Raw genomic sequence first — 15,569 nt, 5'->3', positions numbered from 1 at the left:
AATATGATTTTTTTTTTTTTTATCGTTTTTTATGAAAAATATTGTGTCCTTTTTATGTACAAAGTTGACCTGCTCTAGTAGCACCCTTTGGATTTTCTGTCTTTTCCGTCAGACCCTGCTCTCTGACATTATAAACTCATGGCTCGGTCCTTACAGTATCTCGCTGATGAGGCTTAAAGGGAACCTGTCACAAGTTTTATGGTGTCCTAACTAAGGTCAACATAAATAAGTGACTGATTCTCTTAGCAACATGCTGGGTCACTTTCTTTAATTGACCCAGTCAATCTGCCAACATCTTGTATTGATAAGCGCCAGCTGATAATGATTAGTCATGAATATTTATGAGCTCCTGACTCTCCCCGCCCACCTGCTGCTGAGTGACAGTTTGTTTCCATATGAATCAGCAGCAGGTGGGCAGGGGAGTGGCTATAGCTCTGAATTAAATATACACTGGATTCGATGACATCACGCTGGACTCAAACCAGCTCATTGGCATGCTGCATCTTTGTGTGTATATTATGAGGTAACCATCTGTCACACCAGTAAGTGAATACATCTAAGGTACTTTTTAGTACTTAATGATTGTATATAATTAGTTAGATTATAATCAAATATCCACATGACAGGTTCCCTTTAACCACTTCAGCCCTGCTAGCTGAAACCCCCTTAATGACCAGGCCACTTTTTACACTTCTGCACTACACTACTTTCACTGTTTATTGCTCGGTCATGCAACTTACCACCCAAATGAATTTTACCTCCTTTTCTTCTCACTAATAGAGCTTTCATTTCATTGCTGCTGACATTTTTCACTTTCAGTTGTAAAATTTTGCAAAAAAAACGACATCCATATATAAATGTTTCACTAAATTTATTGTTCTACATGTCTTTGATAAAAAAAAAAATGTTTGGGCAAAAAAAAAAATGGTTTGGGTAAAAGTTATAGCATTTACAAACTATGGTACAAAAATGTGAATTTCCGCTTTTTGAAGCAGCTCTGACTTTCTGAGCACCTGTCATGTTTCCTGAGGTTCTACAATTCCCAGACAGTAGTAAACCCCCACAAATGACCCCATTTCGGAAAGTAGATACCCTAAGGTATTCGCTGATGGGCATAGTGAGTTCATAGAACTTTTTATTTTTTGTCACAAGTTAGCGGAAAATGATGATTTTTTTTTTCTTACAAAGTCTCATATTCCACTAACTTGTGACAAAAAATAAAAACTTCCATGAACTCACTATGCCCATCACAAAATACCTTGGGGTGTCTTCTTTCCAAAATGGGGTCACTTGTGGCGTAGTTATACTGCCCTGGCAATTTAGGGGCCCAGATGTGTGAGAAGAAGTTTGTAATCAAAATCTGTAAAAAATGACCGGTGAAATCCGAAAGGTGCACTTTGGAATGTGGGTCCATTTGCCCACCTAGGCTGCAAAAAAGTGTGACATATCTGGTATCGCCGTACTCAGGAGAAGTTGGGGAATGTGTTTTGGGGTGTCATTTTACATATACCCATGCTGGGTGAGAGAAATATCTTGGAAAAAGACAACTTTTCCAATTTTTTTATACAAAGTTGGCATTTGACCAAGATATTTATCTCACCCAGCATGGGTATATGTAAAATGACACCCCAAAACACATTCCCCAACTTCTCCTGAGTACGGCGATACCACATGTGTGACACTTTTTTGCAGCCAAGGTGGGCAAAGGGGCACACATTCCAAAGTGCACCTTTCGGATTTCGCAGGCCATTTTTTACACATTTTGATTGCAAACTACTTCTCACACATATGGGCCCCTAAATTGCCAGGGCAGTATAACTACCCCACAAGTGACCCCATTTTAGAAAGAAGACACCCCAAGGTATTCCGTGAGGGGCATGGCGAGTTCCTAGAATTTTTTTATTTTTTGTCACAAGTTAGTGGAATATGAGACTTGGTAAGAAAAAATAAATAAATAAATAAATCATCATTTTCCGCTAACTTGTGACAGAAAATAAAAAATTCTAGGAACTCGCCATGCCCCTCACGGAATACCTTGGGGTGTCTTCTTTCCAAAATGGGGTCACTTGTGGGGTAGTTATACTGCCCTGGCATTCTAGGGGCCCTAATGTGTGGTAAGTAGTTTGAAATCAAAATGTGTAAAAAATGACCTGTGAAATCCTAAAGGTGCTCTTTGCAATGTGTGCCCCTTTGCCCACCAAGCGGCAAAAAAGTGTCACACATCTGGTATCGCCGTACTCAGGAGAAGTTGGGGAATGTGTTTTTGGGTGTCATTTTACATATACCCATGCTGGGTGAGAGAAATATCTTGGCAAAAGACAACTTTTCCCATTTTTTTATACAAAGTTGGCATTTGACCAAGATATTATCTCACCCAGCATGGGTATATGTAAAATGACATCCCAAAACACATTGCTCAACTTCTCCTGAGTACGGCGATACCACATGTGTGACACTTTTTTGCAGTCTAGATGCGCAAAGCAACCCAAATTCCTTTTAGGAGGGCATTTTTAGACATTTGGATCCCAGACTTCTTCTCACGCTTTAGGGCCCCTAAAAAGCCAGGGCAGTATAAATACCCCACATGTGACCCCATTTTGGAAATAAGACACCCCAAGGTATTCAATGAGGAGCATGGCGAGTTCATAGAATTCTTTTTTTTTTTGGCACAAGTTAGCGGAAATTGATATATTTTTTTTTGTATTTTCTCACAAAGTCTCCCTTTCCGCTAACTTGGGACAAAAATTTCAATCGTTCATGGACTCAATATGCCCCTCACGGAATACCTTGGGGTGTCTTCTTTCCGAAATGGGGTCACATGTGGGGTATTTATACTGCCCTGGCATTTTAGGGGCCCTAAAGCGTGAGAAGAAGTCTGGAATATAAATGTCTAAAAAGTTTTACGCATTTGGATTCCGTGAGGGGTATGGTGAGTTCATGTGAGATTTTATTTTTTGACACAAGTTAGTGGAATATGAGACTTAGTAAGAAAAAACAAAAACCAAAAAAAAACAATTTCCGCTAACTTGGGCCAAAAAAAATGTCTGAATGGAGCCTTACAGGGGGTGATCAATGACAGGGGGGTGATCAGGGAGTCTATATGGGGTGATCACCCCCCTGTCACTGATCACCCCCCTGTCACTGATCACCCCCCTGTCACTGATCACCCCCCTGTCACTGATCACCCCCCTGTCACTGATCACCCCCCTGTCACTGATCACCCCCCTGTCACTGATCACCCCTCTGTCATTGATCACCCCTCTGAAAGGCTCCATTCAGACGTCCGTATGATTTTTACGGATCCACGGATACATGGATCGGATCCGCCAAACGCATACGGACGTCTGAATGGAGCCTGACAGGGGGTGATCAGGGAGTGTATATGAGGTGATCACCCCCCTGTCATTGATCACCCCCCTAATAAAACTTATCTCTACACTACTAGGAGGTCATAAACACCTATTTAACCGCCTCCGGACCGCCTAACGCAGATCTGCGGTCCGGAGGCGGCAGCTCTGTGCAGAGTCACGCATATATGCGTCATCTCGCGAGAGCCGTGATTTCCTGTGAGCTATTTCACCCCATATAGACTCCCTGATCACCCCCCTGTCATTGATCACCCCCCTGTAAGGCTCCATTCAGACGTCCGTATGTGTTTTGCGGATCCGATCCATGTATCCGTGGATCTGTAAAAATCATACGGACATCTTAATGGAGCCTTACAGGGGGGTGATCAATGACAGGGGGGTGATCAGGGAGTCTATATGGGGTGATCAGGGGTTCATAAGAGGTTAATAAGTGACGGGGGGGGGGGGGGTGTAGTGTAGTGTAGTGTAGTGTTTTGTGGTACTTTACACAGCTACCTGTGTCCTCTGGTGGTCGATCCAAACAAAAGGGACCACCAGAGGACCAGGTAGCAGGTATATTAGACGCTGTTATCAAAACAGCGTCTAATATACCTGTTAGGGGTTAAAAAAAATCACATCTCCAGCCTGCCAGCGAGCAATCGCCGCTGGCAGGCTGGAGATCCACTCGCTTACCTTCAGTTCCTGTGAACGCGCGCGCCTGTGTGCGCGCGTTCACAGGAAATCACGGCTCTCGCGAGATGACGCATATATGCGTGACTCTGCACAGAGCTGCCGCCTCCGGACCGCAGATCTGCGTTAGGCGGTCCGGAGGCGGTTAAATAGGTGTTTATGACCTCCTAGTAGTGTAGAGATAAGTTTTATTAGATTACAAAGTGAAAGTGAAAACACCTTTCACACAGCTAGAAAACTGTTATGCTGGGTTCACACCTGAGCGTATTCGATAAGCGCTGTTTACAGGCGTTTTTATCGGGCGTTTTTTAGGCGTATTTTGGGGCGTTTTTGTATTTTGGAAATGTGCGTCGTACGCGCGTTCTTGCTATTGACCACAGAGGCGTACGATGAAAAACGGGCGGGTGTCTAAAGATGGAGCCCGCTCCTGCCCGCTGCGGCGCCATAGCTGCGGGTGGCCGCCCATTAGCAGATACCCGCTGCTCATGTCCGCAACCAGCAGTAATGCCGATCGTGGTCAATCCTGACCACAGCATCTGAGCTTGCTGAAACCGAAAGTGCGCACATGTGGTGATCGGAGGAGCCGGAGCGTGTATGCAGCAGCCCCTGTCTTTATGAATGACAGGAGGCTGCTGCATAGTATTTCCTATGGAGCCCTTGTCTGTAATAGGGCTCCATAGGAAACTAGTAAAATCATCATAGATTCCAATGCAGGTTCGTTGGAATCTATGATAATAACAATCAGATGATTGATTGTTATAGTTCCCTATGGGAACTATAAAAAAAAGTTTAAAATAAATTCAAATCACCCCCCTTTTCCCTAAATAAAAATAAAAGAACAAAAAAAAAAATACACGTCATGGGTGTGGCAATGTTCAAATACGCCCATAGTATAAAAATATAAAAATATATTCCCCATACGGCAAACAGGAAAAAGTGTCCAAAAGGCCGATTTGCCTTTTTTGGTCACTTCATTTTCGACAAAAAATTAAATAAAAAGTGAAAGTCATACACACTCCAGAATGGCATCAATGAAAAATTAATATCGCCTTGCAAATAATAAGCCCCCATACAGCTCCTTAAACATAATTACAAAAAAAGTTATAGGGGTCAAAATATGGCGACAAAAGATAAAACAGATTTTTTTCCCCACTTTTGAATTTTTTTATCACTATCAAAACGCAAGAAAAGCTATACATATAAGGTATCGCCGGATTCGTAATGACCTGTAGAATAAAAGTAACCGGTCAATTTTATCGAACGTCGTAAATAAAACAACTGTAAAACTGTGGTGGAATATTATTATTTATTTTTTTATTTCACCCAATTTGGATTTTTTTTTCCGCTTCCCACTACATGATATGCAATATTATATGGTGGGGTTGGAAAGTACAACTTGTCTCGCAAAACACAAGCCCTCATATGGTTATTTGAACAGACAAATAAAAAAGTTATGGCTCTGGAAAGGCAGGGAGCGCAAAACAAAAACGCCAAAAAAAAAAAAACTCTGGGCCTTAAGGGGTTAAAGACCAGGCCAAATTTTGCTAATCTGTTGTGTCATTTTATGTGGTAATTACTTTGGAATGGTTTAATATATCTAACCAATTCTGAGATTTTCTCATGACACGTAATACTTCATGTAAGGGTACTTTCACACTAGCGTTTTTCTTTTCCGGCATAGAGTTCCGTCACAGGGGCTCTATACAGGAAAAGAACTGATCAGGCATATCCCCATGCATTCTGAATGGAGAGTAATCCGTTCAGTTTGCATCAGGATGTCTTCAGTTCAGTCGTTTTGACTGATCAGGCAAAAGAGAAAACCGTAGCATGCTACGGTTTTTTCTCTGGCGAAAAAAACTGAAGACTTGCCTGAACGCCGGATCCGGCATTTTTTCCCATAGGAATGTATTAGCGCCGGATCCGGCATTCAGAATACCGGAATGCCGGATCCGTCGTTCCGGCATGCGCATGCGCAGATCGGTAAAAATGCGAAAAATGTACAAGACGGATCCGTCGGTCCGCATGACAAGCGGAGAGACGGATCCGTCCTTGCAATGCATTTGTGAGACGGATCCGCATCCGGATCCGTCTCACAAATGCTTTCAGGCAGCAGCAGATCGGCGGATCCGGCGGCCAGTTCCGACGACGGAACTGCCCGCCGGATCACACTGCCGCAAGTGTGAAAGTAGCCTTAGTGGTAAATTTGAGTCGATAAGTTTTACCTTCATTTATAAAAAAATCTAAAATATACCACAAATTTGGAAAAATTAACATTTTTCTAAATTTGAAATACTCTGCTTTTAGGACGGATAGTATATTATTTGAAATATATTTTTTTTCCTTTGGTTCTATTTCAAACCAATTTTCCTGTAAAACTGTAAGGTTCTGCAACCAAACAAACCTCAATACTTAATACTCTGATTCTGCAGTTTACAGAAACGCCCCATGTGTTGTAAACTGTTGTATGGCCACACCACAGGGCTCAGAAGGGTTTTTGGAGGGCAGATTTTGCTGGATGTTCTGGGACCATGTTGCATTTGAAGACCCCCTGATGGAACTTTGCAGTGGAAACCCCCAAAAAGTGACCCCATGTCGGAAACTACACCCCCCAAGGAATATTTCAAGGGGGTAGTGAGCACTTGGCCGTAAAAATGAAAAATTACATATTTTCCAAGAAAATCTCACTTTAAGCCCAAAATTTTAATTTTAACAAGGGGTAACAAGAGAAAATGTACCCTACTCTTTGTTACCCATTTTCTCCTGAATATGGCAGCACCTCAAATGTGGCCATATACTGCCTTATGAACACACCGCTGGGCTTAGAATGGATGGAGCACCATATGGCTTTTGGATTTTGCTGGAATGGTTTTTGGATGCCATGTCACATTTGAAAAGACCTTGATGTACCCCTAGAAAGGAAACCGCCAAAAACTGACTCCATTTTGGAAATTACACCCCTCAAGGCATTCATTGTGGGGTGTGGTGAGTGTATTGACCCAACAAACAATTAATAGAATATAGAGATACTTAGCTGTGATAATGAAAAACAAGTAACAAGAGAAAATGCAAAACAAAACAAGAGAAAATGCACCCATAACTTTTTATTTGGAAGCATGGCTGTGTTCAGAAAGGAAAGAATGAAGAATAGATTTTCTAACATGGAATTTGCCTTAATTGTTTTAAGTGGCCATAACTTTTTGTATTTTTTGTTGACTGCAATGTGTGAGAGCTTGTTTTTTTGCGGGAGAAGCTGTATTTTTATTTTTTTTGCACCATTTTGGGATACTTATGACTATCACTTTTTATACCATTTTTAGCAGGAGGCCAAAAATTGCAATTCTGTCTGTTTTTTATTTTTTATCTTTTTCTCTTTGCAGCATATTGGGGATCGACCAATATTGATTTTTTAGGGCCGATACCGATAATTTGTGAACTTTCAGGCCGATAGCCGATAATTTATACTTAATATTTTGGAGTTTGTTTTTTACTAACTTTTAGCCCCCTTAGGGACTAGAACCCTTGTCCTATTCACCCTGATAGAGCTCTATCAAGGTGAATAGGACCTCACACTGTCCCTGCTGCCCTGTGCTTTGTGCACACAGCAGCATGGAGCTTACCATGGCAGCCAGGGCTTCAATAGCGTCCTGGCTGCCATGGTAACCGATCGTAACCCCAGGCTTACACTTCTGGGGCTCCGATCGGAGGAGGAGGCGAGAGGGGACCCTGTGGCCACTGCCACCAATGATTAATACTGGGGGGGGCTTGAGTGGGGGGGGGGGGGGGGGCGCCCTGCGCCACCAATGTTTTTAATACGGGGTGGGGAGCGCACTGCGCCATGAATGATTAATACTGGGGGGCTTGGGGGGCGCACTGTGCCACCAATGAAGATAAATCTCTCATTTTATTCATATACAGGAGGCGGGAGCTGGCTGCAAAATCACATAGCCGGCTCCCGACCTCTATGAGCGGTAGCTGCAATCCACGGCACCTGAGGGTTTAACTAATGCGGATCGCGGCTACCGCTCATAGAGGTCGGGAGCCGGCTATGTGATTCTGCAGCCAGCTCCTGCCTCCTGTTGAATTTGAATGAATGAGAGATTTATCTTCATTAGTGGCGCAGTGGCCACAGCCTCTCCCCTCTTCTTGTCCTCCCTCCTCTCATTGGTGGCAGCAGCAGCACAGGGGGAGGGGAGACATTGCTTCCTTCTCTCCTGTGCTGCTGAGGGAACACGGACAGCGCGATCCTTGTTCCACATACGTTATCGGAATATCGGCAAAATAGATACCGATAACGGTCAAAATCCTGAATATCGGCCGATAATATCATTAAAACCGATAATCGGTTGATCCCTACAGCATATATTATATGATAACTTTATGCTGTGGGTCGATACGGTTATGGCGATATCAAATTTATATAGTTTTTTTTTTTCATGTTTTACTCATTTTTAGCTTAAAATACTTTTTTATTTTTTTATTATTAAAAATAAGTTATATTTTGCATCGCCACATACCAACATCCATAACCTATTTATTTTTCCTCCAACATAGCTGTCTGAATGCTTGTTTTTTGCTGGACAGATTGCAGTTTATATTGGTACCATTTTGGGGTACATATGACTTGATCACGTTTTATAACATTTTTGGGGAGGAGAGATGGGCAAATATTGCAAGTCCGTCATTGTGTTTCTTTTTTTTTTATTACTTTAATGTCGTTTACTGTGCAGTATAAGTAACTTGATCATTTTATAGATCAGGTTGTTATGGACATGGGGATACCAATCATGTGTAGTGCATTTTATTTAATTTTTTATCCCATTTTTAACCAATTACAAAATATGATTTTTTTTTAAATAAAAATGTATATTATTATTTTTTTTAAACACTTTTTGTACCAAGACCCTATTGGTTCTTGAAAATCCAGTGGGGTCTGGTGGCTGTAAAATACACTGCAATAGACCTGCCTCCCACTCTCCTCTTCTTCTTTGTGGGCCTGGCGGCCGGGGTAGCTCTATGCCCCCACAAATGCGGCTGCCTGCTTGCCAGCTAAGCCTCACTTGCTCCTGTGGGAAGGTGCCTGAGAAACAGATTCTAGTCCACTAGTGTCCAGCAAAAGTGTGTTGTATTACGCTTGCCTGCCCATGTACCAACTTCTGCCGGTTTCCCAGATATTGACCCTTTATTGCCTGACCTGTGCCTGATCTCCGTATTGACCCTTTGCTGCGAGCCATGACCTTGGACTGTTAACTGGACCCCACTGGATCAGCTGTCAACCAGAGGTGGTAGCCTGGTAGTTCCCCTACAGTAAAGTCCAGGTCCCTGTATAGTGGTTAAAATTTTAAAAGCTAGTCACTGCAAAGACGTCCTTAGGTGTAGTTTGGCTGACACAGTGGTTCTATACTCATTACGTAAGTTTGCTCAGGCCATGTATTCCACTGGCCCACCCAAAATAGGACTGTCTGAAGTAGATAAGAAGCCACTGTGTCTGCATCACTACCTCCGCCAGTCACCGTTTCCTTTGCTTCCAGTCTGCACCTTTCGCTACCTCCACACTATGATGGAGATCCCAAGTCATGCTGTGGTTTCTTTATCAATGTACAATTCACTTTCAGTTGCAGACCCATCAGTTCGCTAGTGACCAGTCCAAGGTAGTATTATTGGTTTCCCCTAGGCCACTACCCTCTGGGAACGCTGTAACCCACTGACCTACAATCTTCAGGACTTTCTGACTACCTTGCGCAAGGTCTTCGAAAAGCCTGGTTGCATGCTTCTGCAGCCACTTCACTATTGCGCCTCCGCCAGGGTAACTTGGTGGCTACTTTCTGGGAGGATTTATCTAGGCGCATAAAGAATGAGCTGACCAATCAAGACTTACTATCTACCCTGGATGACCCGATTAACCTCACCACCTGACTTGACCTTTGCTTCAAAGAATGTCTCAAAGAATCAGCACTTAAGAGGAAAGTTCCCAGGTTATAAACTTATTTTCAGAAGCCCATGCTCTCATCTTCCTCAACCTCTGCTCTGGAGCCTATGCAGTTGTACAAAGTTCTATCGAGGAGGAGCGCCAACATAGGTGCAGCAGTGACTTGTGTATGTATTGTGGAGCCAAAGGTTACTGTCTGAGAGCCTGTCCCCTCAAGGTAGAAAACTAAAATCCAGAGCCTAGGGCCTTCCTAAAAATTACTGCATCAGGCCTTGGTAACCCAATACCGTATCACCACTGACTGGTTTGAGAAGTCCTTGGTGGTGATGTCTTCCAACGGGATAGCACTTCCTTAATCCATACGATACGCCACCATGCCCATAGAGCTCCAAGTGGGAATCTTGTGATTTTCCTTTTATGTCCTGCCTCAGTCAAATGCTACTCTTCTCGTATTGCTATGGCTTGGCATACATAATCCGTTCATCGACTGAAACTCGGGGGAGATTTTGTGCTTGGGTTCCTACCGCTACTCATGATGTCTGACTTCTGTATGACCACCTCAGAATCCCAAGGTTCCCCAGAGTTTACAGGGCCTTCCTTCAGCATATGCGAGCTTTGTGGATGTCTTTGATAAAAAGGAAGCTGAGACACTACCACCGCACAGTCCCTATGATTGTCCCATTGAGCTCCAACCTGGCACAATGCCTCCTCATGGCTAAGTCTGCCCCATTGTCCTGAATAAATCATAAATTCTCTCTCCAGGTTTCTTTTTATCAGAAAGCCTTCCTCCCCACTGGGGGCTATATTCTTTCTTATTTTTATTTTTAAAGAAAAAATATGTTTCTCTGTGACCCTGCATTGATTTTGGGTATTGCACAAAATCATTTTAAAGAATAAATATCTCCTGCAGCTGATCCCTGCGCTTTTTTTTTTTGTCGTGGGGCTAGAATCTTCACAAAGTTGAATCTCCATGGAGCTGTAATTTGATCTGGATACTTGAGAGCCACGAGTGGAAGACTGCCTTCAACACTCGTGACAGTCACTATTGGGCTTGAGCGATTTGAGCTTTGGATCATAGATCCTAAATCGATTTATTCAAAAACTTAGTTTTTAATGCTGTTTCCGTATAGCATTAAAATGTATTGGCTCAGTGTAGGCCAACTTCGCATTGCCCAAGACTTCGATGAATTAGTCCAGTATTCCTTTCTGCATATTTAAAAACATTTTAAATTAGGAATTCGAAGTGGGCTTTGGTACAGAGGTACCAGCCGGTATCAAAGCCCACTTTAAATTCCTCATTGAATTTTTTTTTCAAGTACGCATATAGGGATACTGGACTAATTCACAAAGTCTCGTGCAACTTCAGGCGATACGAAGTTGGCCTACAACAGCATTAAAAGCAAAGTTTTTAAACAAATCGACTTTGGATCTATGATCTGAAGCTTGATTCGCTCAAGCCTAGTCACTATGAATATTTAATCGTGCCCTTTGGTCTCTGTAACGCTTCTGTGGTGTTCCAAGAGTTTGTCAATAACATCTTTATGGATTTCCTCTCTGTGTTATGGTCTATTTAGACAATGTCCTTGTCTTCTCGCTTGAACTGTAACGCACTGCAGACACAGCTACACCATACTCTGCATCTGTGCGAGAACTGACTATACAACAGTTTTGAAAAATGCCTGTTCCAGAGGACATTCTTAACCTTTCTGGGCTACATAATTTCAGACTAGGGCAAATCCATAGACCCTGCAAAGCTGTTGGCAGTTTTGCCTCACTCTACTTGTCTACGAGCTATACAGTAGTTTCTGGCTGTCACCAGTTATTTTGGGCAGTTTATTCCACATTTCTTCACTCTGACCACTCCTAACTTCGCTGTTTCTCGCAAAAGGATGACTGCTAGGGAGTGCACACCTGAGGTATAATCAACAGCAGTCTCAATTTTGCATTGCCCTGGTGTCTCTATCACTCAAGCAATAAAAAAAACATTACCTTCTTGACTTGTTTCGGGCACCCAGGCCCTTTGTCAGAAGAATAGCATGATCATGAAAAACTGGAGTTAATATACATGTTAGAAAATAGATTTACCTATGAAGAGAAGACACGTCATCAACAGGTGGGAGTAAACCTGGTGTTAAATTTTAGGGTAACAGGCATCTGTGGATGGAATGTGCTTCCACAATTCATCAGCACAAGTAAATAGAACACTGTTCAGACCCACACAGGATGCATTATAAACACCATTGAAAAGATATTAGAAATAAAGGTGGTAAACTAATATATGTATAATTTCCATCAATAATAAATAACATCCTGTCTCCTATTTAAACCAGTTGGAAATCTAGTCTCAAGCATAAAAATCCAAAAGGTTTCCCTTGCCAATAACTTTTTCCTGTGATCCCAACCCCCCCTTTGTATGGTTTAAATACCCTTTCAATTCCACAGAAGGTGAAAAAAAACACCCCCTGTGGACATCAAAAAAATGTTGAGAAACTGCAGAGACATTCAATGCCTTTTCATTGTTTGCATCAAATAAATGTTTCCGAATCCTAGTTTTTGAGGTATTAGTAGTGCATCCCACGTACTGCAGTCTGCAAGAGGTGCAGCATATGAGGTACACAACATATTTCGTATTACAATTAATATAAGAGGATATCTTATAACTGATGTTAGTTTTATATGATGAAAAGGTTTTTGTTGTTGAAACGAAGTTTGATGTGTCACATGACCCTCTTCCTATTGAAAAAAAACTAAAGTTGGATTCAAAATGGCCGCCATGGTCACCACCCATCTTAAAAAGTTCCCCCCCCCTCACATATACTAATGTGCCACAAACAGGAAGGAAGTTAATATCACCAACCATTCCCATTTTATTAAGGTGTATCCATATAAATGGCCCACCCTTCATGGAGCAACAGGCACCAATACTTAATATACTGTAAGCCAAAGCCACATGACAAATTCATCCACCTCTTCAATGGCTTATAGTGGATTCTGCCATCTACAGACAATGGCCTATTTATTAAATTGTACAACATAATGCAACAGATTTGCTAGTAGTATGGCTACGGTATGTAACATTGGTCCCTTTATCAAACACAAGGGGAACATAACCTGCATTAACAATGCTTAACTCAATGGTTAATATGACAGCTCAGGGTTTCCAGATTTCAAAAGAAAAAGACTGCTGTAGAAAATTTATGACTAACAAATCCTCGAAGAGTTATATAAAATTCATTAGTTTTAACTTAATCAATTCTTGGATCAACATGCACATTAGCTTGTCACAGCCTAATGCAAAAAAAAAAGCGATTACAACCCCATACTTTATGTAAAAAGATGACAGAAGGAATCTATGTTCAACCAGTCAGTGCAGAATGAAAATGCAAAGAAAACAGATTTAAGGATGATTTATTTGCTATTTTTCTCTGTGGAAGTTAATTACAAGTTACTTAAATTCTTTATTATTGTACAGGATGCAATTTATGCAAAAATAACGTAGTGTGCAGACTTTGAATGAGGTGCATAGCAAATAGAAACACGTGCAAGAACAAACCGATTTCTTTTCCATGGCCTTCACCTTAGTAAGACCAAGCAAGGACTCAGCTGGGGAATTGCATGGATCTATCTGCAATGCGAGTGTGCCTGTGGTTGAAACTGCCCATCCAAATAAGTCTCTCTACACACACACAAACGCATAGGAGGTCACTTATCAAACTGGTGTAAAGTAGAACTGGCTTAGTTGCCACACCTATAAAATAATTTCAACCAAGTACATGATGGTTTTTCAGAGAGGAACATGCTAGGGGAAAGTATAGAACCTACAGTAGGGGCCCTTTTAGCAGCACATTTTATACCCCCTGTAAAATTCTTGAAAAAAAATCTCATCTTGGTACAGTATGGGAATATATTTATTCATGATGTTGACAACCTGTCTGTACTCCAAGCTATGTACTGTAGAAAAAAACACCTTTCTTTTCAGGCTGGCTCATACGTGTATGCCAAAGAATCTCTAGTAATTTTTACTGATAGAATATCCCACCTTGTCATTGAATAGAGGCGTTGAATATGCCTCCCGAACTAGGAGGAGGGATTTATTGGCTTCATCTTCTAGGAGTACACGTATGGACACATACGCTAAAACATCCATTTCAAAACTGCTACTATTGTGCTAAAGTGAAATACATGAAAAAAAAAGATATACATATTAGGTATCGCCACATCCGTAACAACCAGCTCTATAAAAATATCACATGACCTAACCCCTCAAGTGAACACCGTAAAAAAAATAAAAACTGTAATAAAAAAAAAGTGTCACCTTACATCACAAAAATTTCAACACCAAGCAATCAAAAAGGCATATACCCCCCAAAATAGTATCAATCAAACCATCACCTCATCCTGCAAAAAATGAGACCTTACCTAAGACAATCGGTCACAAAATAAAAAAAGCTATGGCTCTCAGACTATTGAGACACTAAATCATAATTGTTTCGGTTTTAAAAAATGCTATTATTGTGTAAAACTTAAATAAATAAGAAAAACTAGACTTATTAGGGCTCTTTCACACCTGCGTTCTTTTCTTCCGGCATAGAGTTCCGTCGTCGGGGCTCTATGCCGGAAGAATCCTGATCAGTTTTATCCTAATGCATTCTGAATGGAGAGAAATCCGTTCAGGATGCATCAGGATGTCTTCAGTTCAGGACCGGAACGTTTTTTGGCCAGAGAAAATACCGCAGCATGCTGCGCTTTTTGCTCCGGCCCAAAAATTAATGCCCATTGAAAGGCATTGATCCGGATCCGGCGATAGACTAAAAGTCGTTTCGGCGCATTGCCGGATCCGACGTTTAGCTTTTTCTGAATGGTTACCATGGCTGCCAAGACGCTAAAGTCCTGGCAGCCATGGTAAAGTGTAGTGGGGAGCAGTAAACTTGCCATCCATGCGGCTCCCGGGGCGCTCCAGAGTGACATCAGGGTGCCCCACGCGCATGGATGACGTGATCGCATGGCACGTCATCCATGCGCATGGGGCGCTCTGACGTCATTCTGGAGCGCCACGGGAGCCGCACGGACTGTAAGTATACCGCTCCCCACTACTACTATGGCAACCAGGACTTTAACCCCTTAAGGACACAGGGCGTACAGGTACGCCCTTGTGCCCTGGTACTTAAGGACACAGGGCGTACATGTACGCCCTGTGCATTTTCAATCACCGCCGCGCGGCCGGCGGCGATCGGAACCCCGTGCCTGCTCAAATCATTGAGCAGGCACTTGGGGCAAATGCGTCGGGGGGTCCGGTGACCCCCCCATGTATGCGATCGCAGAAAACCGCAGGTCAATTCAGACCTGCGGTTTTCTGCGTTTCCGGGTTATTCGGGTCTCTGAAGACCCGATAACCTGGAACAGGATGGTGATGGTGGTGTGATTTCACTCCACCAATCACCATCCAGCGATCCTGAGTGGTGATGGTGACATCACCACTCAGGATCGCTTTCTGATTGGTCTGTGGGCGGTCCGGCGGCAGATTCAAAAGAGGCAGGCGCCCCTCTCCTCCTCCTTTTGTGTTCCGGAGCCGGAGGAGAGAGGAGCTGCCTGCACGTGTCTGCTGC

The 15,569-nt window shown here is 42.6% G+C and overlaps 1 protein-coding gene across 1 annotated transcript in view; it reads left to right on the top strand.

Moving 5' to 3' along the window:
* Positions 1-15,569, top strand: part of MANBA (mannosidase beta) — a 79,739-nt gene that overhangs the window by 30,530 nt on the left and 33,640 nt on the right. The window lies entirely within an intron of this gene.

Source organism: Bufo gargarizans, unplaced genomic scaffold (genome assembly GCF_014858855.1).
Source record: "Bufo gargarizans isolate SCDJY-AF-19 unplaced genomic scaffold, ASM1485885v1 original_scaffold_2009_pilon, whole genome shotgun sequence".
NCBI classification, from domain to species: domain Eukaryota; kingdom Metazoa; phylum Chordata; class Amphibia; order Anura; family Bufonidae; genus Bufo; species Bufo gargarizans.
Note: the sequence above shows the minus strand (reverse complement) of the source record. Positions and strands in the feature narration are given on the sequence as shown.